At 40.1% G+C, this 27,760-nt stretch overlaps 1 protein-coding gene across 12 annotated transcripts in view; it reads left to right on the forward strand.

The window, feature by feature from the left end:
- RFX3 (regulatory factor X3) overlaps positions 1 to 27,760 on the forward strand; it is a 298,993-nt gene that overhangs the window by 103,449 nt on the left and 167,784 nt on the right. Inside the window, exon 1 of one of the 12 annotated variants that reach the window (XM_086684921.1) lies at positions 26,428 to 26,585. The exons of the other annotated variants lie outside the window; for them this stretch is intronic. The gene's annotated coding sequence lies outside the window, so the exon portion shown is untranslated. Of the gene's footprint in view, positions 1 to 26,427; positions 26,586 to 27,760 lie in introns of those variants that run through there. 12 annotated transcript variants of the gene reach the window in all.

Consider the following 27,760-nt stretch of genomic DNA (forward strand, 5'->3'; position numbering starts at 1 on the left):
TAATGTATTTCCATTGTAACAGTTCGGTCAGGCAACATCCTGAAATCATGTACAAATCACATTTCTGAAATATGTTTCTCCTTTTGAAGCTATTCATTTTTGTAAAACCATTTGCCTCTTAATGTGTCATATATAACAGGTCCTTACAAATAGCAGGTGCTCAGTTAGTGTCTCTTGGTTTCTCGAATATCATATTTTCACTCTATAATATGTGCTATTTGCTTCCTAAGCAAGTAAATAAATCTGATTTATTATGGAGCTGTCTTAACTAGCATGATGGATGATTCGAGTTGTTGAATTTGATCTGTAAATCTCTTAGAAGATCTTTTATTCCCGCTAGCATCAAGGAGTAGAGAAGAGGTTGCTTCTGATAAGATGTTACAGGGTTTTTCCTTCACTGACTAGCAATTCAAAATGCACTTATTCCGTAAACTCAGAATCCTGTAAGGTTGGACAGATCCACTCCATGCCGGGGCAAGATAGTGATTGTGTTTTTGCCTTAGACTTCAGGACAACTTTTTTTTAAAAAATACAAACACACATACATGCGCCTCTCCTGCCACCACCGCCACCACCGAAAACCCAAGTTGATTTCAGGACCAGTTCAGCAATGTAGAGAAAAGTCAACTGGGCTGAAGCAAGACCCGTCTTCTTCTCGGGGGAGGGGTACATATGCCGGGATGGTTTCGCTGAACCTGTTTCACCTGGAGTAAATCCCATGAACTGACTGCTCTTCTCCAACCTCCCGTGTCTCTGGTTCTTTCTGTAGCTGCTTCTGCCCTTTCTTAGGCATCTTTTCTATTCCAAAGAATAAATCAGGTTTCTTTCGGTAAATTCTTCCTTTCTTTTCTTTATTTTCTCTCCAGAAATAAAGCACAGGTTTTTTTGTTTTTGTTTTTTTTGTTTTTGGCTTTTGGAGTGAATAGTTCCTGTCAACAGGACCATATATCCTGTCGATGGGCCCAAGTCATCTGCTGGAGTTGACCTTGCGACAGGCTCTCGTGTGCGCAGTGCAGGCACTAGAAGAGTAGAGAGGCAGAGACGAAGAGAAAATGTAGTAGAAGGAAATGTGTGAAGAAGACAAACGGACTCTCTCAGGGTTAGTTTCTGTATTTCATTTGGGTCCTATAGCCCCTCTACAACTAGAGTGAACAAGTTCCATGCCTTGGTTTCCCCATCTGTGAAATAGGGGTAATAGTACTTAGGTCATTGGGTTAGTGGGGTGATTAAATGACTTCCCACTGGAGAAAGACTTGGAATGCTAAGAGTTTCAATCCATTGCTTTTCGGTACAGTACCAACCACTAGATATTGCTTTAAAAATGCATACTCCTTCTGTCCTATATTTTCATAAAATAGACTAGAAAATGTTAACAGTGGTTATCTCTATGGAGTTGGATGTCTGGCTCTTTACATATCCCCCCCCCTTTTTTTTTCTATATTGAAGTTTATTTTATTTTAAGTCTTAAGTGAAAGGAGGATCTTAAGCTCTGAAGCAAAAGCAGTACTCTCTAAGCAAGTGCATTTGATCCGTTGGGGGTTTCATCTCCATTGTTTTTGCTGGCATCTTCCACATAGTGGGTTTTGACGTACTCCACCAGACAACGTAATCCCTGAGTTCAGAACACATCGGGGGCAGTCAGGCCAGATGCAGGAGACCTTATATCCATTATTTGTGGTCTGCCTGCTTTTTATGCACATAGGATGAATATATACCTCTGATTTCCACAGATTTCTTTACTCCTTAGGCCAGTTTCTGATATAGCCCCAAGACTTCATAAAAGAGAAGGATCTACATTTGCTGGTTTCAGGGTTGGCTCTGGGGTATCTTTGGTTGCACAGATCAGGATCTAAGGGATTTAAATGGACAAAATGATTTCTGATGTCTTGGGTTGTCTGAAGAGAAGAACCAGGAATGAAAGAGGCTGGGGAAGTTAGGGAAGGGATGGGACTGATGGTTACAGGCAATTAGGGAAAAATACAGTGGTTTGCAGGGATAGTTGCTGAATCTGTCCACTGTGGGATCGGCCTCCTTTCAGTGCAACTCTCCGCCTTCCTCTATATGTGAGACAGCAAAGTGGCGGAATAACTCTGGAATCTGCATTTAGTTTGGAGGAAAATAGAAGCCAAGTTCTTGCTCACTTACTGGTTAAAGTGACCTTAGACAAGTCTTTCAAGCTTCTTGATTCAGTTTCTTCACGCACGAAATATATAGTTTTCCATAAAAATATCTCTGCCCCGGCTTCCTAGGACTGTTGTGAGAATCAAATAAAACAATTTACGTAAAAATTCCGTAAATGGTCCAGCTTACCTCAGTATTTGAAAATGATGAGAAATGATGACCACACTCAGCCTTCAGAATCATCTTAGCTTTCTTCTTGTGCTCTGGGCTGCTGTTTTCAGGTTTCTGCCCCATCCTCTCCGTAGGCATTGGGCTTAGTGACCCGCAGAATGTCCCATTGGTACTGTGCCCGTGCACGAGTGTTTTCCTGGCCTGAGCCTTCTTCCACTGGGGAAAGCTACTAGTCAGTATGGTTCATTGTAAAAAAAAAAAACCCTCAAAGGAGGCGCCGTGCCTGTGGAGAGAACTTTAATTCAGTACTGGTGGCTGAGGATGAAGGGAGACAGAGAGGCAGCTTAGAGGAGCAGGTGTCTTTGGCCCCCCTTGTACTTTCTGCCTCGTCCTGGTAGCCTCACTCATGGTCTACGTGTGCCGTCATGGCAAACCTTCCTTATTAGTGCGTGTAAGGGATGAGAAGAGGAAGATGGTCTTACAAACACTAAGGTTGTAGGTGAAGTTTTACGTCTGTTATTAAAGGTGTAGAACATCTACCCACCTACTTGTCAACACAGTAGACTAAAGTCAGGCCTATTTGGTATTTTATTACCATATTGATTCAGGCTCATTCGCATTCAGCCCAGCCGAGGCAGCTGCAGGGTCATGGTCAAAAACAGAGCATGTGTTACAAATAATAGTTTTTATTGAAATAGAAAAATTTGGAGATACTTAGTAAAAACATACTTGTTTTACCTTATTCTGCAGAGCACGTAAGACGTACGAGATTATTTTAATTAAGAAAAGAGCTTGTCCTTTTGAATTTGGAAGAAATTATAAAGTATAATTATACGAATTTGGTATCCTTTATAATTTGATAGTACAGCATCTATTTTTGTGCTTTTAGTAATATATGCAGCGTTGAAAGCATTGAAGTTGCATAAAATAAAAAATGTGAAATGTGTTCCACATTTATTTTGTTGTTTTCTTATACCAAATGGAATCCATTCAAATGATACACTGCTGAATGCTGCCTTTTATCTATTTAAAAACAAATTTAGAAATAAATGTTTTGTCTTCTAAAAATTATAATATTCGAATCCATAAATTCTGGTTGAATGGAACACACTTAGAAGAAATAGTTGAAGGCGGCAGGTTAGGCCTAACTTCAATATCCTCTCACATGTGATAGTATTAAACTTGTTGGTTGATCCAAAAATACTTCACGTCATAGATCAGTTTTCATTGGATCATTGTCTCTTGCCTTGAAAAGAAATTGCCCCAGCTTTGTTTTGACACCGGCTTTCAAATAATTTCTAAGCTTCTCTTTCTCTCTCTCTTTCTCGCTCTCTTTTTTTTTTTTAACACTTATGAACTGGAAGCAACCCATTTTTCTGTGCTGATATCCTATTTTAATTGATGTCACCTAATTAAAAAAAATTAGAGTCATTGTCTTGACTAATAAGCTTCCAGTAGTTATAAAACAATGGTGTGTAATATAGTTGTCGTGTTTTGCATTCTTGCTATCTATCAGGCGCTGTTGTGAGCCCACAAAAGGCGTTAAGTTGTTTGGTCCTCAGAAACACTTCAGGAGGTGTTCTCACTTTATGGTTTATTTCTGTCTTGCAGTGGAGGAATCTGAGGCATTGGCAGTTAAATAGCTTGCCCAAAGTCATGGCCACCCGTTGGGGTAAAGCCAGAGTATGAATTTGGGCCAGGTGGACTGAGAATTCAGTACTCTGAAATGTCATATGCTCTGCGTTCAAATACAGAGAACTGACAGATTGCTCGCGGTAGTCAGGCACAGGCCAACAGATGTGCACATCTGTTTTCACAAAACCTTTATCTGCTTTTATTAGGTGAAAATGGGCCTTTAAAGAACACAGATATCTGGATAGTGTAGCTCCAAGCAAAGGCTGCTCATTTTTAAATATTTACAATTATAAATCCTATTAAGCAAATCATATGTTCTTCCTGGAACAGTTTCTTCTGTAAATTTTGTGAGTTTACACATTTTAGAAAGATTTCTAGGATTCTTCCAGATCTAATATTTTATGAATTCATGATCCTTTCTCTTATTCTTAATTTCTCATGTTGCTTACTTGAAACTCTGTTGGTCGATTAAATCATTGACTCCTCTTTTTTCCTTCCCTTCCCTCTTATGTATTGGGGTGGTAAGACATCTCATAAATTATCACATGTTATATTATAATGTAGTTAAAATACTTTCTACTTTCCTTGTTTATTTTTTCTCGCGCCCATGGGTTATTGAGAAGTCAATTATTCAGTTTCTGAGCATTGGGTGATTTTCCCAATATTTTTCTGTTGTTGATTCGAATTTAATTCTGTTGTGATCAAATTTCTTGATAACATTTGAATTCTTTGACTTATTTGGTGGTCAGAATACGATCTGTCCTGGTAAATGTGCTGTGTATAGTTGAGAAGGGTACGTGTTCTGTGATTGTTGGGTGTAATGTTCCATAAATGTTAATTAGGTCAGGTTGGCTGTGATGAGCAAGTTTTCTATATCCTTACTGATTCTCTGTCTATTGTTTTATCAATTACTGAAAGATGAGTGTTAAAAATCTCCATCGATGAGAGTGCATTTTGCCATTTCTCCTTTTCGGTTCAGTCAGGTTTTGTTTTACGCATTTTGAAGTTCTGCTAACAGGTGCGTAAACATTTGGGGCTGTAGATTCTCTTGATGGATTGGCTCTTATTTCGTTATGAAATGGCTTTTCTTATTCCTGGTAATATTTGCTGCTTAGAAATTTATTTCGTTTGGTATTAAAATGTAGCATGGTATATCTTTTCAAATCCTCTTACCCATTTTTTTTTTTACCCTTGATCTTGGCCAAAAGGCCGAGAAGTGATACCCTTTTTCTTTTTTTTTAAGGTTTATGTATTTATTTTTGAGGGGGAGAGAGAGAGAGAGAGAGAGAGGGAGCACTCACGCAAGCGAAGGAGGGGCAGAGAGAGAGGGAGAGAGGGAGAATCCTGAACAGGGTCTGTGCTGTCAGCAGGAGCCCAACTCGAGGCTCGATTTCACAGACTGTGAGATCATGACTTGAGCCAAAACCAGGAGCTGGATGCTTAACCAATTGAGCCACCCAAGTGCCCCTCATTTCCTCATACTTTTAGCCTGTGACGTTATATTTAATGTTTATTTTTATATTTATTTTTGAGACCCAGAAAGACAGCATGAGTGGGAGAGGGGCAGAGAGAGAGAGAGAGAGAGAGAGAGACCCAGAATATGAAGCAGGCTCCAGGCTCTGAGCTGTCATCACAGATCCTGACGTGGGGCTTGAACTCACAAGCCGTGAGATCATGACTTGAGCTGAAGTCAGACGCTCAACCGACTGAGCCACCCAGGTGCCCTGACATTATATTTAAGTTGGATTTCTTAGAAACAACATTTAGTTTGGTCTTTGTTTTCTGATTTGATCATCTCTGCCTTTTCGTTGGTTTATTTAAACTACATTTTATGTGATTATTGATATGGGTAGGTTTGACTCTACCATGTTGCTGTTTGTTTTCTTATCTGTCCCACCTATTCTTTGGTTCTCTTTGCTCTTTTCTTTCAGATTCCTTGAGTAATTTTATGGTTTCGTCTTTTCTCCTTTATTGGCTTACTGTGATACCTCTTTGTTTTATTCTTTCAGTGGTTGCTCTGTGATTTTACAGTATGCTTCTTTAACTTAACACAGTCTCCTTTCATATAATGTTATACCCTTTCATGTGTAGTATAAGAAAGGCCAGTGATCCTTAGCAGCAGTTGGGGTGATGGGACAGAGGACCATACTGGAATCATGTTTAGTGCATATGCGGGAACTTGGAAAAATGCCTCGCTTCAGATGCCGTCCTACTGGCTTGTTATTCCTCCTCTAGGAGCACTGATAACATCCTTTCTTTTTCTGGATCAGAAAACTGAGGCTCAGGTTAAAGTGATTGCAGTAAATGGCAGAAACAGGCCCAACATAGCATCATGTGAGAGACCCTGGTCTGGAAGTCAGCTAGACTTTGATTCGAATCAGCACAGTTGCTTGCTAGATGTGTGATGCTAGACAAGTTATTTAACCATCCCGTTTTATGCCTAGAATGTGGGTAGCAATCATCACCTGTTGTTCTGTCTGTTCATACAGCATTTGTTTTCCATGTCAGCTGTCCAAATTATACAGGGTAGTATTCATAAAGCACCTAGTTAGGTTGTTGGGCAATTGTTGGACTTCAGAAACACTTGCCATGTAAGGATTATGGAAGTTACTGCCCAATTCCTCAGTAAGTGCTTTTAGTTGATTTTCACAGCCAATTAACTCTGGAGATGTAAACGTCCTTTAGACCTAGAAATGTTTGTATCTATGTAGGGAAGACATTGTTGATATAGATGAGCTTGCTGTGAATGAGTCTGAGAATTAAACCAAATAGGTTCAGAGTTTAGAGGAGACCTAGACAGTGAAGAAAGTTCCATGAAGGCTGGAGGCTGGGACAGTCAGAGACATCACCCACTATCTTCTAGGAATTGACAGAGAGAGAGGTTGAGGGGTCAGAGAGGTCAAGCGGGTGGGTATGAGTGCGAATGTCACAGATCTCATTGTGTTGCATTTGCAAAGAGACGGCTCACATGATGGGATCAGAATTTAGGTCATTGAGAAGTAGGGGCTGGGAGAATGGATTTGCAAATCATCATAAATAGATTTGCGTATGTCACTTGTGTACAAGTGAACATTGAAACTGCAAAATATCATTTGAGGGACAGTGTGTGCAGAGTGAAACACAGCAGGACAAGGATGTGTCTTAAGGGAATAAGTCTTTGTAAAGGAAAGATAAAAGATGAGGCGGTCAGGGAATTTAATGATTTCCTCATCTTGCCGTCTTTTCTAGCATCTAACGTTAGTGGCAGTTAGCAAATGAATATTTATTGAATTTGGGTTGGACGTAAGTGGTGAGAATAATTTATTAGTTTTGTTCTTAAATAGATTGGGAACTGTTCTTGAACCCATTAAAATCCTATCTCATATAATGTGCTCTTTTGGAAAGATGGCAAATATATCTTTGAGTCTTACAAACTGGCACGTGTAATGAATACTAAAGAAGTCCATGTTGTTTGTAAATGTCTCGCTGATATTGTAGGGCCACGGTTTTAGTCTTAAGAGTGTCATTTCATGGCACCCGGGTGGCTCAGTTGGTTAAGCGTCCGACTTCGGCTCAGGTCATGATTTTACGGTTTGTGGGTTCGAGCCCCGCGTTGGGCTCTGTGCTGATGGCTCAGAGTCTGGAGCCTGCTTCGGATTCTCTGTCTCCCTCTCTCTGCCCCTCCCCCGCTCATGCTCTGTCTGTCTCTCTCCTTCAAAAATAAATAAAAACATTAAAAAAATTTTTTTTAAAAAGAGTGCCATTTCATACCAGTGGTAGCTTTCAAATTTGAAACTCAAATTTGTTTCCATTAACGTGGAAGCATGGGAAACACAAGCTTGTAAGTGGAAGGGGGTATGGCAAGAGCGTAGATTTTAGAGTCAGATGGAGTTTCCATGTGGATCCTGGTTGTGTCTTTTACGAATCGTGGAACTTTAAAATATTTGGGTCTCAGAGGACCTCAGTGTCCATTTTTATGAAGTTGAGAGCAACACACATTTTACAAGGTTGTTGAGAATTAAAGTATTAAATTTAGTTGTAGGCATTCAATAAATGGTCACTTAAAAAAAAATGGATGTGAGTAAGGAGCTGAAGACGGAATAAAACAATCCTGATTAATCTGGAGAATCTTTTGGGTCCCAAACACCAGCCTTACCTTTCTTCATTTTATCTAGGTGGAGGATATACATTTTTTTTTCTGTTTCCTAATTTATTACTTAGTATTCATCCTCCCACACTGAGATACTAGGCAGAAAAGCATAAAAGGGTTTTCACTTGCAGCCTTCCTCACAGTTGCTGGCAGAACTGCTCTCCAGCTCTGCAGAACTTAGCTTATACTTGTTCCAACTCTCTTGACTCCGAAGGTGTTAAAGCAGTGAACTGTTAGGTGACATCCATATTCAGGAAGTATTTGTTCCTTGTCTTCAAAGCAAGAAGAAAGGGAAGCAGTGGATGAATTCCTCAAAGAAATTGTGTCCCAGGATCTTCCATACCTTTTAGATAATTTTCTGCATTGAGATTTTTTTTTCCCTCAGGTTAAACCTGTTCACGAAAAAGAGTATAATCTAAATCCCGAATGAAAAGAACAATTCAAATCCAAAGAGTTCACTCCTGAGCAGCTCCCATCACAAGCTATAATGTGATATCCCTAAAATATAAATTTAACTCCCAGGCAAAAAATAGTCTGATGATCTGCTCTTGGGAAGGAACATTAATCACTTAAATTATGAATTATTAGTTATTTTGTTCAGTCTTATTCATACTTTTCAACAAAATAATTTATTGGGTGAATTGCGCTTAAAAAGTTCTGCTTGGTGTGTGTTATATGATGCTTTAACAAGTATTTTAACAACATTCTTCTAAGATACAGATGTTTCATTCTGGGCAAGTTCTTTTTAGAAGAGGTTGTAACCGAAAAAAATTGGATGTTGCTATATACAGTGACAGATTTTGTAGAACTTTGTGTATTTTCTGTATTTCCCAAGGAAAGGGTCTTTTGGGCTTTGGGGTTTTTCCTGTTAAACCGAGATGAATTTTCATATATGTAAAGCCCATGCTTTGAGAACCAGCGTAAGAAGTACCATTTTTAGATTCATCAATATAAAACATGTTAGAATTTTATGTTTAAAAAATTGCCCTATTCTTTCTCCCTCTATTGATTTCTATTCAACTCGCATGAAATAATAAACACAGGTTTTCAGCCTTGATGGTGGCTTTATTAATATTCAGTTTGAAAGAAAAATGAATTTTACAGTAGAGTTGCCAGCAACAATAATTTAATAAGTGAGAAATTTGTAGGTTTTTTTTTCTGGAAGTTCAAAGATAGTCATAAATTTCCCTCTCTTTCTAAAGATAACTCTGTAATGGGGTTGGCATGCCTAAAAAAAATGGATGGCCTCTTAACGTTTCCGAGCCAGGCGATAGCTTTTGTTGCAAGAGCATTGCGTTTCTAGAAGCCACCTCCAGGACTCATTGATTCCACTGGCCTGCTTGCATTTGGAGCAACCACTGTTGAGCTTCTGAAATGCCAGCTCTACCCTATGTACCTTTTTTCACTCCATATATTTATCTCTGGAAAATGGTATTTTGCTTTAGAGAAAGCTCAAAAAAGAAAGATGACAAAATGAATTAATAAATCTGTCCTTATTAAGCTGTTCGCTTCTTTTGCCTTTCTCTTGCTCATTACTATTTGTGTTCGTCAAAATAAGTAGAGTTACCTTGGGGTCGTGCTAAGAGCACGACTCTGCAGTGCGTAATATCCCTGGTCAGGTGGTGTGGTAAGTGCTTTATTATAGTGATTCAAGCAGATAGATCATGGCCCAGTCAATGGCTCAAGGTCCTTACCTTGAAGGGTGTGTCCTAACTTAGAGTCTCTGAACCTAAGTTGCTCTGAACACAGCCACATAAAGGAAAGTAATGCATCATGACTAGGGTTAACCTTTAGTGGTCTCATGATGACGCGGTTCTACTGTCATCGGACAAGTACGAGCCAGGAACATTCAGCCCTGGTGATCCGATTTCACAAGAAGTTTTGTTTTGATATACCAAACACTTCGGCCATGTGGCTTATCTATAAGAAGTGAAGAGTAGTGTAGTTGTTACTGTTGGCATCTGTGTTGAAGTGCGGTAACTAAGGTCAAGCCTACGGTTAATGTCACAATTAGTTGTTAAGTTGCCCAAAAATAATCTCAAAGAAAAAAATGATTGGTATCATGAAGCTATATTGCTGACTCAGCTTAGATACTGAGTGCAGTTTGGAGAGGCTGTTGTGTGGCTCCTATTTAAATGTGGGCCTCACTAGATTCTCACTTCTAGGAAGGTGGAACAGAGTGGGGAAATTGGGAGGTAGGGGAAAGAGGGAGAGAAGACAGAGAAAGGGACAGGGAGAGACGGAAAGAGAGAGTGAGGAAGAATGATTTTTTTTTAGCCTACATTTTTATTTTTTATTTTATTTTTTTTTTATTTTTTTTTTTAATAGCATGGGGGTTAAGGGTGGTGACCCCACAGCACAGTTGAAAATCTGCACATAACTTTTTTTTTTTTTTAATTTTTTTTTTAACGTTTATTTATTTTTTTGGGACAGAGAGAGACAGAGCATGAACGGGGGAGGGGCAGAGAGAGAGAGAAGGAGACACAGAATCAGAAACAGGCTCCAGGCTCTGAGCCATCAGCCCAGAGCCCAACGCGGGGCTCGAACTCACGGACCGCGAGATCGTGACCTGGCTGAAGTCGGACGCTTAACCGACTGCGCCACCCAGGCGCCCCTAGCCTACATTTTTAAAACATTGTACTGTTACCTTAATTGAAAAGGATCTATCTTTCAAGGTCAAGGAACCTTGTAAGGAAAAGGAACGGAGTTTTCGCACGTAAATAGCCTTTCAGTTGCATTCAGAAAACACCATCCTTATAAATCTGGTTTGTGTGAAAAATGAGCCATGAGATGTTGATTACATATTTGTATATGGTTTTGAACCCAATACGTAACTGTTAGCTTACTATTTTGGTACAACAGGAAAATCATTTATATGACCTTCATAGGAACGGTTACATGAAGGCGTCATTTTTGAGTAGGTTATATCAGGAGGTCGTTAGCTCCTACCTTGCTTTAATATCCTCTGCTATTACAGAAGTACCACTTCTATGTAAACCAGCTGTGGACAACTTGTGAGTTAATAAAAACCAACAGTATGCATCAAGGGAGTAAAGAAGTCAAGCAATATGGTTGGTTTTGGAGTTGCATTTGTACAAAACGGCTTTAAAATCTTTTTAAAAGAAAGCATGAACAGAATACGGAACAAGGTAATTGCGAAACATTTTAACATGGATAAAGGGTGCACGTCGCGGAAAGCTTGTAAACCTGCCATCCAACACTGATTACCCTCATGAGCATTTTATGCTGTTTGATGGTGAAAAGTGCACCTTATAAAAGCTGTTACACAAACCATTGCATTTAAAAGGTTTCTGTCTCACACCCAGAAATTACACTTATTTGCTGCAAGTGAAAACTCAGAGTTTGCTCCCTGTTTATTTTAGTGGCAATTACCGTGGTGTTGGATCTTGCTTTTACCCCTTCTTCCCGGCAAACTAGAAATGAGTCTTTCTGGCATCTTTATCTCAGTGTAAACACAGTGAGTTTGTGTATTGTACGTTACATGCAGAGATGAGGTAACAAGAAAACTGGGAGCCAGAAACACTCAGACGCTCCAAATAGTAATAGAATACTGAACCTCTATCACTAAGATGCTCCACGTAGCCGAGAAAAAAATCCCATATTTTACAAGATGACCCAGAGTTTCTGCAGAATATAAAATCCGGGGAACCATTTCAGTTGATATCTCCACACGCACACAAAGTTTGACTTACTGGAAATCTTGTTAAACACCCCCAAACAGTGCCTTATTCATTTATGTGAGAAAGAAACTTGGAAACGTCTAAGAGACCCTCTTATTCTAGGATTTCATTCTCCGTGTTATGAGCATTTCTCTCATTGTATAATAAGCACTTTGAGATTCTGGCAGGCCTTGCTACTTCTTTTTGAGTGCCTTCCTTTTTTCTTCTCTTATAAACCGTAGTCTGTTAGAAAGAGCTGTTGACTGGGGATCGGGAGTTCTGAGTTCTAACGCCAGCTCTGATACGCACAGGCCCGTTTGGTTTATTGCTCTCGGGTTCCCTGTGAAAAGGGGGCCCCAACTGGATGATCTCTGGATATTCTTTGAGTTTAAATTGCTGTGATGCTGGGAGGTAAGCCAGTCATCTGAAAACCTGTCACACCTTACCTCTCCACCCAGAATGTACTGAGTGATCAATTGACTGAAGGAATAATTCTCCTAAAGGCAGTTTTCTAAAACGCAGACTGAATGGCAGTTTTGTTATCCTTACCAAGTACTCTAATTTATCAATTTGCCTAAGATGCAATTTTCCAAATTATCAACTGCCCGAAATATGTTTGTGTTAACTACATATAAAGTTTACCACACATCACGCTGCATAGAATAGTTGCAAAAGCTTTTGAAATTTTTGGTGGGAAGCATTAATTAGTTTTAATTTGTTTTTAATTTTTCTATAGCAATTTCACTGCAGACACTTGGCAACAGAAATATTTATCAGTCCAATTCAGCTGAGTGCCAAATTTATCAGTGATATTTCATATCCTGAATGCCTTTCAGTTGCTTAAAACAGAAGCGACATATTTATCTACTTAAACTGGTTAGCAAATCTGTGAATGAAGAGAAGTACAGAAATGTACTTAATGGGTGAAAAACGTGTTGCAGAAAATAAACCATCCCTATTATCATCTGTCAACTCCCTGGTATTCAAGACACGCTCAACCCTTTGATTTAAAATAAATGACTCTTATTCTCAAAAGTTATGGGCTCAGAAAGTGGCAAAATTCCAGAATATAGGTAAAAGTAGGCTGTGGCACTGGTTTACAGCAGAATTCCCGACAAATTCAAACCTTGACTTCATCAACATGAGCACCAAAGAAATCTTCAAAAGGCCTTTTTAAAACCATACAAATTATGTCAACAGTTTCACTGGTTAAAAGATACAAGTCTTGGGGCGCCTGGGTGGTGCAGTCGGTTAAGCGTCCGACTTCAGCCAGGTCACGATCTCGCGGTCTGTGAGTTCGAGCCCCGCGTCCGGCTCTGGGCTGATGGCTCAGAGCCTGGAGCCTGTTTCCGATTCTGTGTCTCCCTCTCTCTCTGCCCCTCCCCCGTTCATGCTCTGTCTCTCTCTGTTCCCCCCCCCCAAAAAAAAAGGTGGAAAAAAAAAAGATACAAGTCTTAAGTGAATTGGTCAATTCGGCAAATTCCTAAGCAAGTTGGCTTTTGGCAAAACAGACCTACTCCATCATCCTGTGATCCTCGTCTCTGCCAGGGTTAGGAGACAGTGAAGCTATCATGAAAGAGTACTACTGTCTTTCGAAGCAGAGTATTTGGGGGATGTCTGGGTGGCTTGGGGTTGAGTGTCCGACTCTAGATTTCGGCCCAGGTCATGATCTCACGGTTTGTGGGATCGAGCCCCTAGTTGGGCTCTGTGCTGACAGCGTGGAGCCTGCTTGGGATTCTCTCTCTCTGCCCCCCTCTCTCTCTGCCCCTCCCCTTCCCTCTCTCTCTCTCTCTCTCTCTCTCTCTCAAAATAAATAAACATTAAAAAATTATAACCAGAAAAAAGGAAAACAAAAAACAGGGGGAAAAAAAGGGCACAGAGCCCGACGCGGGGCTCGAACTCACCATCTGCGAGATCATGACCTGAGCCCAGGTCAGACGCTCAACCGAGCCACCCAGGCGCCCCTTTTCTCTGCTCTTCTGATCACTGTGGCCAAACATGTCCTATGTGACTATTTGAAGCAATGAAATAGGTCAAATGATTTGACACGTGTCAAGGAAAGGTGGTCCTGTGTTCAGACAGGAACGGAGATGGCAGTTGCACTAGAAGCCTCTCCTAGGCTTCATTGCTTAGGTGCTTGGTTTCCCTGAGCGCTGCCTTGGGCCAGTAATGTTCCTTAGAGTTCTGTCTGCTTCCCAGGTGTTGCGCCTAATTGCAGTGTGATGCCATTAGGTCGTAGAGTGGATATATTTTTCTTGAAGTTACTGAAGGCAATTTGTGTCTCTATGTAAAGGTCAGGGAGCAACAGTTCCTGGCACTTGTGCCAAAGACCCCTTGGTTTCACCAAAAATCAATTTTTTAGTGAATTAACTAATCAAGACTGTCCCTTCTTTTGGCATCTGAGAAGCTGCACCCAGTCCTAACTGTTGCTTTCGAGGTGGCATTGATGGCGGACCCCAAAGAACTCAACTACAAGATTTTAGAAAGGAAAGATCGTGTCCTTTATTTTTTTTTTAACACTTTCTGACCCGTGATTCAAATTCCAAAAAGCCTATGTGTATTGCCACCTCAGCAGAGCAAGTGTTAGAACCCACGTGATTCAGTATTTTTATTAGTTCTGGCCATTTCTACAGAATAAAACAGACCACCATTGTGTCGTTTGCGTTGCGGGAAGTGAAATTAAGATTATTTCAGAGGCTAACCTATCCTGGAAAACTAGTAACTGGGTGAAAAAAATTACAGCGTGTCCAATTCCTGTAATGTAGAAGTTTTAAAATGTGGAAGAGACTGCTACTTCAGACGGGACGACATAATCGCTGATCTGTAGAACATTTAAGGTGTCGCGTTATAAGCCTGTTACGGCATATGGCTGGGTTCAAAAAACAAAACAAAACAAAAGAAGAAAATAGAAGAAGAAATTCCACATTTTTCTCCTGGAACCTAGTAGATGGTATAATACATTCAAGCCCTCACTCTGGCCAACTTTGTAGCTGTGTGACCTCGGGGGTCATAGAGTCATTTCAGCTTTGAGCCAAAGTTTGCTCATCAATAAAAATGAGAAAATAGTAGTACCTATCTCATGAGATTTCTGGACAGATGAAGTAATGCATGTGGAATCCTTACATAAATGTGTTAACTAAGGGTGCCTGTGTGGCTCAGTTGGTCAAGTGTCCATGTCTTGATTTTGGGTCATGTCATGATCTCACGGTTCATGGGTTCAAGCCTCTTGGGATTCTCTCTCTCCCTCTGTCTGCCCCTCCCCCACTCACACGCGCGCGCGCTCTCTCTCTCTCTTAAAATAAATACATAAACTTAAAAAAAAATGTGTTAGGGGGCGCCTGGGTGGTTCAGTCGGTTGAGCGTACGACTTCGGCTCAGGTCATGATCTCTTGGTCTTTGAGTTCGAGCCCCGCGTCGGGCTCTGTGCTGACAGCTTTGAGCCTAGAGCCTGGAGCCTGCTTTGGATTCTGTCTCCCTCTCTCTCTGCCCCTCCCCCGCTCATGCTCTGTCTCTCTCTCTCTCTCTCTCTCTCTGTCAAAAATAAACATTTAAAAAAATTAAAAAAAAATGTTTTAACTAGTTTGTAACTAGAGGCGTCTTGAAATACCTTGTTCTGTGAAAAGTTTCAATGATTGTTAAGAGACCATAGAAGAATGTCAGTTGAATGTTGCCAAGCTCAAATAAATTTCAAGTGCTTAATTAATGATGAAGTTAGAACAATTACTGTTAAGGCTAATTACTTATTCTTAGCCTTTCAGCTATGAAAATTAAAGATCTCTGAGTGCTTCTGTCTTATAAAAACAAAGGAAGCATACCAGGCCACCTTTTCTAAGATGACGTGATTAGAGCATTGGGTTTGAATCCACAATTCAGTGAATCAGGCGTACTTATTAAAACAAACTAAATGATGTGTCAGGAGGTTCAGAGCTATAACTGAAGACTTAATTTGCTCATTTGAGTTTATTTAATCCCTATCTTTTTTCTTTCTTCCTTTCTTTTTAAATTATACACAAAATCAGTTGAGGCTTACACATCTTGGAGTATGGGAGTCGTTATAAAATTCTGCCATAATGAGAATTGAAAGCAAAGTCATACTGGAAAATTAAGAGAAGACATTCTTAATGAATAACTTGATTGAAAATGGTCCTAATAGAAAATTGTATTTATTACAGAATTTGCCTCTGATACTGCCTACTCTAGGGTGTCAGTAGGGTCTTTAACGCATCCCTTTTTTATTCACCTCTTCATTCAACAAATTGAAGATCTGTGTGTTAGGGCACTCTTGCATATTTGCAGGTGAGAAAGAGGCATAGTCTAGGTGTCCCTGGTGTTCATAATCTGGTTGGAGAGGTAGTTACCCTACGGTACGATACTTGCTGTGCACGGAGTAGAAATAAGGTGCTCTAGGAGCACCCAGGGGAACCCCAGTCCCAGATTTGCCAAGAAGAAGGAGGAGAGTGGTGGTGGTTTGGAAGGCTGTCTGGGGGAAGTGGAGTTTATCCTGAGGTCTGAAAGCTGGAGCGAAGATGAGAGAACGTAGGAAGGAAGCATGCTTTGAATTGGAGGGATCTCCTCATTCAGAGGCTCTAGGTTTTGGGCCCTGAGAGTAGTCCACAAGCAGAACATGTTTGGATCGTACGTAGTCTTCGGAAGATGGGAGGCGAGAGGTGTATGCTCGCGAGCCTTAGAAGCCCTGTTGGGGGGTTTGCAGTTTATCCCGACGGCACTGGAGGACCTCTTGCTGGGAGTGACCTGAGCTCCGGAGACAGGAAGGTATGTGAATAGAATTTTAAGAGCTATGAGGAAGCAGAATCTTTGGACTGATTAGGTTGGGGAGGTGAGAGGGAAACATGGTGAGAAAGGAAGTGATTGGGATAGGACAGTTACTATTAATGTATTTTCAGGAACAAAGAAGGATTCCCTTCCTTTTTTTTTTTTTTTTTTTTTGAAAGAGAGGGAGAGAGCCCCTGTGGGAGTGTGAGCAGGGGAGGGACCGAGAGAGAGGGAGAGACAGAATCCCAAGCAGGTTCCACGCTGTCAGTGCAGAGCCTGACGTGGGGCTCCATCCCACATTCCCATGAGCCCTGAGATCATGACTTGAGCTGAAATCAAGAGTCAGATGCTCAACCAACTGAGCCACCCAGATGCCCCTCCCTTACCTTTTTTTTTTTTTAGCCCCCGGGGAACACCATCAAAGTGTAAGAGGAGGAGGGAAGACAGAAAATAACTCCTTATGTGAAATTTCACACTTGCATAAAACATTACATAATGACAGTTGCTTTTATTTATTTATTTTTATTTTTTAAAAATTTTTTTTTAATGTTTATTTATTTTTGAGACAGAGAGAGACAGAGCATGAACGGGGGAGGGGCAGAGAGAGAGGGAGACACAGAATCGGAAACAGGCTCCAGGCTCTGAGCCATCAGCCCAGAGCCTGACGCGGGGCTGGAACTCATGGAGCGCGAGATCGTGACCTGGCTGAAGTCGGACGCTTAACCGACTGCGCCACCCAGGTGCCCCGACAGTTGCTTTTAAACATAAAGAATGCATAGTTGATTTTAAACAGATTAATAACACCACTTAGGGGTGTTAACCCTAGATTTGTGAGATAGCCTAAGATAACCCACCGTAGAAGAAATTATTGTTTTTGGAGCCAAGAAAATGCTTTAGACTGAGTTGGAGGGACAGCCATACACGGAGCGCATTACCAGTTCCTGTAAAAGAAGCTCCAAGGGGGCGGGGTCTTTAATTCAGTGTGATTGACTTATTTCAATAATTACTGATTTTTAGAGATAAACAATTTTTTCTGTTAGGTTCGTGAACGTACCGAGTTGGCTGGAATCTTCAACTGGTTTACTTGTCATCCTTTGTCCAAGCCTTTATTCCCAGTGTTTACACATGTGTTTTACAGTGAAAATCAATATAAAAATTTCATTTGATGAGAGCATGTTTTACAGCAAGTGTTTCCAGGATTTATATGTGTGTGAATATATAGATTTTTCCCCCCCTGAGTCCGCCCACACCCCTGTTCATGACATTTGCTAAAAAATGGAAGTAATGAGAGTTCAGTTCCTTAAGATACTGTACATTTAAAGTGGGGTTTATTATTTCCATTATTAGTAGTAGTATTATACAGTATTATTTTCCCCTTTTAGATGTGTTGATCTCTCTGAGCCTGTCATTAGGATAGTTAGGAACTGCAAAAGGCTCTATTTTCCATTTTTATAAAAAGAAAAAGAAATGAGAGAAAAAAATAGACGACTTTCTTGTGTAGGCAAGAGAATCCAAGAGTTGTTACTGGAGCCTTCTCTGGTGTGAAGAAAATTAAGCATTCCTGTTCTTGCCTTCACTCCCTGTCAAACCCAGAGGAAATCCTCCTGTTTAGGGGTGACACTACCTGCTTGTTTTCTCTTGTGGTTCTTTAAATAATACCGCCTTTTAGCCTCATTTTACCTTCCCTTTGTTTGCATCCCATCTAGTAGAGTGAGACTGTTGGGAAGCTCTTGTTGGCAAGCCTTTTCCTGTTTATCAATCCCAAAACATAAGCTGGAATGGGTACTTACATGTGTGTGGATGTAGCCATCCTAGTGAGTGTGTTACGTATGTAGAGTTACGTATATAAAGTTTAGGGTATGCAGTAAGAAGGAACAGAAGAGACTAAAGCTAGTTTAAAAAGGGGGAAGGAATACTTGTTGGCCTGGTAGGACTAAACATCTAGATTATGCACCTACACATCCCCTTTTCTTTTTTTTTTTCTTTTTAATTTTTTTTTTACCGTTTATTTATTTTTGAGGGAGAGCGACGCAGGGTATGAGTGGGGGGAGGGGCAGAGGAAAGTAAGAGAGAGGGAGACGCAGGATCCTAAACAGGCTGCAGGCTCTGAGCTGTGAGCACGGAGCCGGACACGGGGCTCGAACTCACAAGCCATGAGATCCTGACCTGAGCCGAAGTCAGATGCTTAACCTACCGAGCCACCCAGGCGCCCCTATCCTCTTTTCAGTTTGAAATCTTTGGAAGAAGCACCATGGCTCTTATCAGTTTGTGTACAAGGGAGAAGAATTAAAATTCATGCCTCGATTCTGGACTGGACAGTAGGTACTGGAGAGTGTCATGAGAAAGGGATGCTGTTTGACATTTGGGAATGTATGTTACCAGGTTTCTTTCCTTCAACGGAAAATGACATAGGTCATGGAACTAGCAACGAATGGATCTGTAGATATAATCTCCAGTTATATATATATTTTTTTAATTTTTTTTTCAACGTTTATTTATTTTTGGGACAGAGAGAGACAGAGCATGAACGGGGGAGGGGCAGAGAGAGAGGGAGACACAGAATCGGAAACAGGCTCCAGGCTCTGAGCCATCAGCCCAGAGCCCGACGCGGGGCTCGAACTCACAGACCGCGAGATCGTGACCTGGCTGAAGTCGGACGCTTAACCGACTGCGCCACCCAGGCGCCCCCAGTTATATTTTTTAAATGGGCTATTCCAGCAGAAACATTGAAGTGTTTTTTTGTTTTGTTTTGTTTTTTGTTTTTTTTTATAGCTCCTTTAGAGTTCTGAGCCACTTAGTAGGAAGGGAGACAGAGCTCTTGCCCCACAAATGAACGGATCAAAATCTATTTTTGCAGCTATGTTTGAGATTATAAGGTCTATTTTAGGCTACAGAATCTAAGACTGATTTTTTGGGATGGCCCCAGGCTAAACTGGAGCCCATATTGCTTTTGGCCAGCAAGTTCAAGGTTAGCTTGAGACCCCCCAAAGTATATGGTCGTTGGTTTGATAAGGTCCGTATTTCAGGAGCTAGAAGTTGCATGAATGTTATTCTATTTCCCCAAGCATTTTTCCAAAGCAATTATGTATCTGTTAAGAAGAGTGCATGGTGGGCTGCATATTATTTGACAACCTGCTTTTTATACTTAAAATAGGAATATCTTCCATGTTGGCTTTTATAGATGTATGTAGTACTCCACTATAAGGGATACAGAATAGAACAATTTATAAGTATCCCAATTATGGATATTTTGGTGGCTTATTATTATTGGCTATCATATGCAGCATTTGAGTGAATATCCTTGTGTTTATGTAGAATGTTATAGATACGTACACATTCATTTCACTGGGCCCTTGTTTGCTTTTAAGGATAAATTCTGGAATGCAAATGCAAATGAGTGTATATTATAACCTCTTTCATCTATAAAATATTTTATGAACACAAGGTCAGTGTATGACTCTTTTAATCCATGGTATGCTTTTCCAGTATAAAAATTACAGGTTTGATGACTTCATAAAAGTGTATTGGTTACATACTAGGTATAGTACCTATTTGCCATTTATGGGATTTTTTTGTGTCTCTTCAAATTTAGAATTCTTTCTCAGTGCCCAAAGTCTTCATAGACTGTTTTATCTCTTTTAAAGTTGATTTCACTAAAATAGCCTCAGTGCTGCTGCCGTCAGTGTGGCCACCTAGGGTCCAATGACAGTGTGCTGTTATTGGAGTCAGACAAGCCTGGGCTTGAATCCTGACTTCATCTCTTAATAGCTTCATGGCCCTGGGCAAGTTAATCTCTAAATGTTACTTTCCTCTGCCATAAAACGGGAATGTCTACGTTATGGGTGAAATTAGGGTTGAATCTGTCCAAAGCATCCATCACATAGTAAGTGCTCAGCTATTCTTATTAGTATCTCTAACAATGAAGATGACAGATTTATAATAAAGTGCTCATTGCTCATCATCTGTCAGTTCTGGGGGTTAACATCATTAAATGCTCCATCCATTAGGTTCTGGTCACTCAGGATTGGATGGACCAATAGGGAGAAACATTTATAGCTTTGTCTCATGTATTTTGGTTAGAATCTTTCTGTATATTACATCATGGTGTTCTCAGGCTCTCTGTCCAGTAGGAAAGAGTGTAGGATGCTTAGATGTTTTTGTTTGGTTGGTTTTCTTTCCTTTTTCTTTCAGCTGATGTCTGAGCACTGTCATTTTTTTTGCGTACGTCATGTAGGTAAGACCTGATTTGCCTGTTCACGACCACGAGTGGCAGAAAATGCTGGAACGGCACTAGCAATAGACTGGACAAGCACTTGGGTCTCTTTTCCCCAAAATTACCTCTGTGCCTGATGACAGCTTCTCTTGACGACTAGAAACGAATAACAAATAATAAAATAGCTCTTACATTATTTTACTAGTTTGGCTTTACTAGTATGTTAGTAGATGGTTTTATTTTGGCATTGGTCCTTTAAGATAAAAACTGCTAAAGTAATTTGATTTTTCTTCTCTAAAGAAACAGTTTTTCATACTCTATTCTGAGTCAAGGGAAGAATTAGTTAAGCGAAAACCTTTGTTTGAAAAGTGAAAAAAGTTACCCCGGCAACCTGTATATGTTACCAGTGTGCTGATTAATCGTCGCCAACATTAATCACTGTCATCAGCTATCACAGAGAGATGACTGCCTAACAGTCTACACTATTATCATTCCATCATTTTCTACAGATCAATTTAGTGCAAAAGATTAATTGTACACAGTCATGAGGATTACAACATTAAACCTAAATACACAGGCAGAGCTTTTATAATATAAAAAATCATAAATCCCTTCAGTTACTTGATATATTGATTTGATAAAGCCCTGTGTTTTACAACGAATAAACTTTCAGAGGTGTATTTTAAATTAAAAAGGCTGACTGCAGTCTGTAGCTTTACCAGTTTCTAGCATTTGTACTGGATAAAGTGGGGGAAGAAAGCAAAGTCACAGTGTTTTTACAGTTGTAGCTAAATTAATCAGCTCAGTCTGTTTTTGTCAGTTTCAAAAAGTTAAACTTAGGAGTATTTACCTATGTATATAACCTTTCTAATATGCTCTGTTTTATATTATATTGTTGTTTTTAAAAGTTGCTTAATATCCTTAGGGCTTTTTTTTAATAGAATTGAAATAATCATAATGTTTTCACCATCTACTCCAGAAGAGTCAGAAATGTATACATTTCATATTTAATTTTATGTTAAGGAAAGTAAGTAATGTCAACTCCCCCCCCCCCCAATAGCACAGCTCTTTTCAGTCATCTAATTTTAATAGAGATTTTAATTGCTCTGGGCATTATGTATACTAATATTTATTTTTTTTCTCACGTTTATTCAACAATGCTGATGCTTAATCAGAATATTAGTAGTAAAAATTGCATGTCACAAAACATCAATTATGATTTGGGGTTTTTCTGTGTAAAGGCATACCAACGTTAAAGTTTTCTATATTTTTAAAACAGTAATTCAAATTATGCCAATTTTTTTTTGTAAATTCCCATGCTCTTATGTTGAACCAGGTTTTCAAGTAAATAATTTATAGTTGAATGTCACATTGTAGATGTGATTTATTTTTATTACACCCATTAAGTGACTATTGTAATATTAACTTTGGTTAATTTGGTTCAATTAGGAATTAGAAGGAACATCTTTTGTTTTTCCATACTAAGGAAAAAGGAAGGAAATTCTCTGTCGCACTTGAAAATTAAATTACAAGTCTTTATTTTCTATACTGAATTGGAACCTGTTACATTCCTCAGTGTAAAAACACACACACACACACACACACACACACACACACACACACACAAAACAATATCGTCAGTGTAGTCGAGCCAAACTTTGCAGACTTTGCTTCTTTAGAAAGCAAATTATTTCAGGCTGAAAAACCCCAATAAAAATTAGATGGATACTACCTATTTTTAAGCTATCCCAGTTAGATAGTTCTGTTTGAAAAGTAATTGATTAGGTCAGACTATTAAACCATTTAATTTGGCGTGTATATTGTGTGTGATAAAAGGAATCCAACTGTGAATTTGAGTGTATTAAATAATCTTCAGGAAGTTCCATAAAGAACGTTTGAACGCCTTGAAACTTGCAAATAACGCATGTTTGTTCCAAACACGTTTGCTTTGCCTGGGTTTTGCCCGTCAGGTTGAAGAAATGCTAATCTTGTCGCTTTCAGCAGCTGGGTTTTTGCAATATTCTTTTCCTTCTCCTAGGGGTTAATTAGCCTTCTTTCAAAATGTGGCCTATTTAGCTGTAGATTCGCATGATTCAGCCAGAGTTGGCTGTGCAAAACAGAACCGTTAACAGGCGGGTGTGTCCAACTGCTTAATTAGCCAGAATAAAAAGGTCCTTTGTCAAACAAGCATCGGTTGCTCCTGACACACCTGACTGCCACATGAGGCAAGGAAGACGAAACTGAAATCGCGCATGTCTCTCCTGCAAGAATATACAACTCATTTACATATGGGCTGCGTCATGGACCAGCTGCAGGGGCTTATTTAGCTTATCAGAATGGATTAATGTGACTGCATTTGTGGCTGATAAACAAATATCACTTGAAAGGGGGCTGTGAAGGAACTAAACTAACCACATTACTCCCAAACATAAACAGAGCACAGAAACCACTGCTAGATGAATAGGAACACCTCCAATGTACACATAAACCTTATGTTGGGTCTAAAACAAAACCTCCAAATGAAGCCTGCTCAGACACTACCCTCCGTGATGATTCTTGCTTTGCTGAAATGTTGGAAAGCTACCAGAATACTCTGAATGCGTCGGTGGGTTTAAATGATCTGTTTAGCAAAATTTGGCAGGAGGGTTATACTCCTCGAACATGCTTTAACATTCTAATTGATCTGCTGTTAAGTCAGGTCTTCAGAATTAATCCGTTAAAATGCCTCTGGAAAAATACTTACTAGTTAGGTTTTATTATGGCCTCAGCAGAAAGAGAATACTTCCTAATTTCGATGTCGGAGAGAGAAGGGATGTCTGTCCGTTGTTATTGGAAGTGTAGATGAAATACAGTGGGTTGAGAATCCCAAAGACTTTGCTGTTCAGATCAATAATAGTCTCTAGCTTTTCATTTGGAAGCCTTATCATCATGATATTGCCAGAGTGTACTAGCCAGAGTGACATCGCGGGCTTTGGAGTCCGATAAACCTGGGGTTGAATTCAGGCTCTTCCCCTTACTAGCTCTGTGGCTTTCAGCAAGTTATTGAGTACATTTGTGCCTCAGTTGCCTTATTTTTAAAGTGGAAATAAGAACGCTTCCATTATGGGAGTCCTAAGAGGATTAAATGAGAAGTATTTCAAGCAGTCAGCATAATGTGTGGCACCTGGGAGATACTTGTTAGCCGAGAGACCTAATTATGGTCATGAGTTTTTGAGCCAGTCTCTGCCACGGATGTGACTGAGACCCTCTCAAGCCATGAGGCTTTGGCAAAGAAAGCCTCTTCCTCAGAACCGAGGAAGACAGGGGCGCCTGGGTGGCGCAGTCGGTTAAGCGTCCGACTTCAGCCAGGTCTTGATCTCGCGGTTCGTGAGTTCGAGCCCCACGTCGGGCTCTGGGCTGACGGCTCAGAGCCTGGAGCCTGTTTCCGATTCTGTGTCTCCCTCTCTCTCTGCCCCTCCCCCGTTCATGCTCTGTCTCTCTCTGTCCCAAAAATAAATAAACGTTGAAAAAAAAAATTAAAAAAAAAAAAACCGAGGAAGACAATGCCATTAAAGGAGAATGAAGTTGTGTCTTTCAAGGAAAGATGGAGAAACTAAGTTCTTATCAGTTGGCATGACCCTTTATGATCCAAGAGCCAGTGAGACAGGATGGGGATCAGCCACTCAGGAGTAAACAGATGATGTTCCGGGGCAGCTGTTTGTTGCCTGGGATGGGATTTTATGTGCCGGTTTTGACGTGGCATATGCGTAGAGCCAGAGGCCGGATGGAAAGCTCGTCGTGACTTTCTAACCTGAGGTTATAAAGCCATCATTTTCTATCCATTTTTTTTTCCCGAGTCTGTTCTGCAAAGGTTGCTCCTATAAAGTAGTTGGGACCTTTTCCTTCTTTCTCATTCTGAAAATCTCCCCAGTTTGCATTATTTTCTTTTACTCCCTTCTATCTGTGCGATTCAGGACTCTCCACTTGGTCTAGTCGTCTAGTGCGTGAACTTCAGTGGGAGGTTCAAACCCTCCTTTCCTACCTCCAGCTGCTTGACCTTGGTTAAGTGACTTAACGTCTGTGAGTCTCCTGTTGACTCGTCTGTAAAATGGGGAAAATATTAGTTCCAATCATCTGGTTATGCATTTTTGTTGGTAAAGTGGTCAAACCTGGGTATTTCTATTCTGTATAAAAGAAGTGAATGAGTTTAAATGTTATTAAGATGGTCTCAAACCCAAAAAATAATTCTCCATTTTCAATCTGGATTGGTAAGACTGAATTTCTGGTTACCGCAAAAAGTGTCATGAACTCAAATGCCTATAGAGGCCAGGCAAGTGAAGGAGTATTTCCATTTAAATAATTTGCCTATAAAACATACACTGTATGCTCACCTTTTCTAAATCTTCACATTTTTTTGTATCTGGAAATTTGGTTTTTACCACAGATTTCTGATATTTAAATATTGGCAATTAAGAATTTTAATTTGTAGTTACTCTGAACCAAAGCCTGTCTCTGGAGTCTAATATAATATAGTCTTGAGAAGCCAGTTTTCAGATCTATGCCCTGTATCTTCTGATAAGCTTTCTCATGTGGTTTATGGAGAATTCTTAGGAATTGCTTTAAAAATATATTTAAAGAGATCTTTCTTTTTATTGTTGCATATGTTAGGTCTAAAATAGTCGATGTCAAGGTTGGGTCGTAGCCTAAAATGGGTGTGTAGGCTGGTCTGCATTACAACGTATGGGCACACGAGAAAGCCTCGAGAAAATTCCCAGCCAGCACTGGGAGAAATAGGAGGGAGTTTTAGGTGAGTGACTACACTCTAAGAAACACCCACCTTTGATTGGACATAATTGGCGACTCTGTTTTCTTCATTTGTATACTAAACAGACCGAGGCCTCCACCTAGGTTGGCATTAGTTAGAGAGGCTAAGGAAACCTCACTAAAGACGCGGTAAGCAACATCTGGTTCCTTCCTCATTCTCTGCAGAAAGACATCTCCCCTCACTCACAGCCCTTCTGCTGTAGCACAAAAGGGATTGATGGCCTATAAGCATGTAGTGAATCAAAGGACGTTGAGTTTCGCTTTCCTTTTTGGGAGGGCATTTCCCCCCCTCTGTGATGGAATAAAGGAAGAGATACAGATAGGATTCCTCATGTGTATCCCTTCCCCAAATGTTGACGACCAAGGGTCCTCCAGTCATCTTACTTAGGCAAGAACTTTGTGTGGTGAATACTGTCATTCTCAATTTCAGGCATATCCATGATCTTAATGGTAGCCCAGAGGGATGTGTGTGTGTGTGTGTGTGTGTGTGTGTGTGTGTGTGTGTGTGTTTGCTTGGAGATGAATGCTAGATTTTTTTTTTAAATGAGCCACCATTTGGAAGATCTCACATAAAAATCTGAACTTCCAGCTTTTTTCTCTGGGATAATTGGGAGACTTCCCACAAATTCTCAACGTCTTAGAGCTGAGCGTGAAGAGCTGACCCAAGTAAATGATGTGGTAGCCACAGTCTGTATCACTTTCCCTTTGTTTTTTAAGCTCCTACCCACCTTCCCTCTGTATGCCCGAGGTCCCTCATCTGTAAATGGAGATTATAATCCTACCAGTCACACCTGGGTGTTACATGGATTAATTTACTTATAAATTAACACGTAGAGCATTTGGAAGAGTCCTTAGCATAGGTTGAACATGTAATCGGTGTTAGCTGTCATTGCCGTATCTGTTGCAGTGGTAAGGTTTATTGTGCCGCTTGAGGGCCTTGGCTAACAAAAAGAGTAAGCAAATCACCTAAAGAGATGCCAATGTCAAGGTCTAGAAAAGAAAAATAAGCATGGATTCAAAGCAAAAAGGCCTCGCCTCACATCTGTTCCTGTCCCCTTGAGTGAGTCTCTTAACCTCTCTGGGTTTCAGTGTCCTCATTATAAAATGAGAAGAGTAGATTAGATGTCTTCAGAGGTCCATTTCTAAAATTGAATGAGATGATAGAAAAGGTTTGGGGGAAACATTGGAAGAGAGGGGATGCGTTGACAAAAGATGGTAAGGGGCTTAATTTTCTTTCTTTTTTCTATTTAATTTTTAAAAATGTTTATTTTTGAGAGGGAGACAGAGTGCAGGCAGGGCAGGGGCAGGGAGAGAGGGAGACAGAGAATCTGAAGCAGCTCCAGGTTCTGAGCTGTCAGCACAGAGCCCGATGCAGGGCTCGAACTCTCGAACCATGAGATCATGACCTGAGCTGAAGTTGGACGCTTAACCAACTGAGCCACCCAGGCACCCCTGGGGCTTAATTTTCTACTTGAAAGAACTGGATGCTCTTTTTGAATTTTCTTGGGGTAAATTAATGTTCACCCTGCTGTTCACAGATTTAAACCACAGTGCAGTATTTTTCTTAAATTACCAATTAAATATTGTTCCCCCAGCCCCCCAGGAAAGAATATTAGAATTCTGGTCCCTGCTCAGTAACAGATTAATATTTATTTCATTAACTCTATAAGTAGCAAAAGGGAATGTTGAGACCAGGAGGTCTTAGAAACCATACCTGTTACATTACACACTGCAAAATTTAACCTGTGTAGCTAGATCAGGCACATACGAACTTTAAAAATGTGCCATGCTGAACTGTGAATGAGAGAAGCTAAAATTTCGTGTCTTGCTTACCAGCCTCATTTACATAATAGCGGTCCTCCCCATGTCCAAAATACTAAACGTTGTTGATGTTTGGCTATCTCTGGGTAAAATCAAGGTTGATTTTAGTACAGTATACCACAGTCAGAGCAAATTAGTGAGCTTGATCCTTTGGTTAAGTTTTGGATATACATTATTATTATTATTAATTTTTTAGATCACTGCATAGTAAGTTTGAAAGTTGGAAAGGATGTTAGGAATAATGTATTCTGAATTGTACACCTTTGGGGGACACGCTAATGGCCTCTAAAAGTGTCTAGAAAATAAAATTTTATGACATACTTGCATCCAGCTAGGGTTTGTGTTCTGAAAATTGAGAATCTTAAAATAATTTTGGTCTACAGTTTATAATATGATTGAAACTTTTATTAACAG

The sequence above is a fragment of the Puma concolor genome, chromosome D4 (assembly GCF_028749965.1).
Source record: "Puma concolor isolate L17-30 chromosome D4, mPumCon1.1.hap2, whole genome shotgun sequence".
Lineage (NCBI taxonomy): Eukaryota > Metazoa > Chordata > Mammalia > Carnivora > Felidae > Puma > Puma concolor.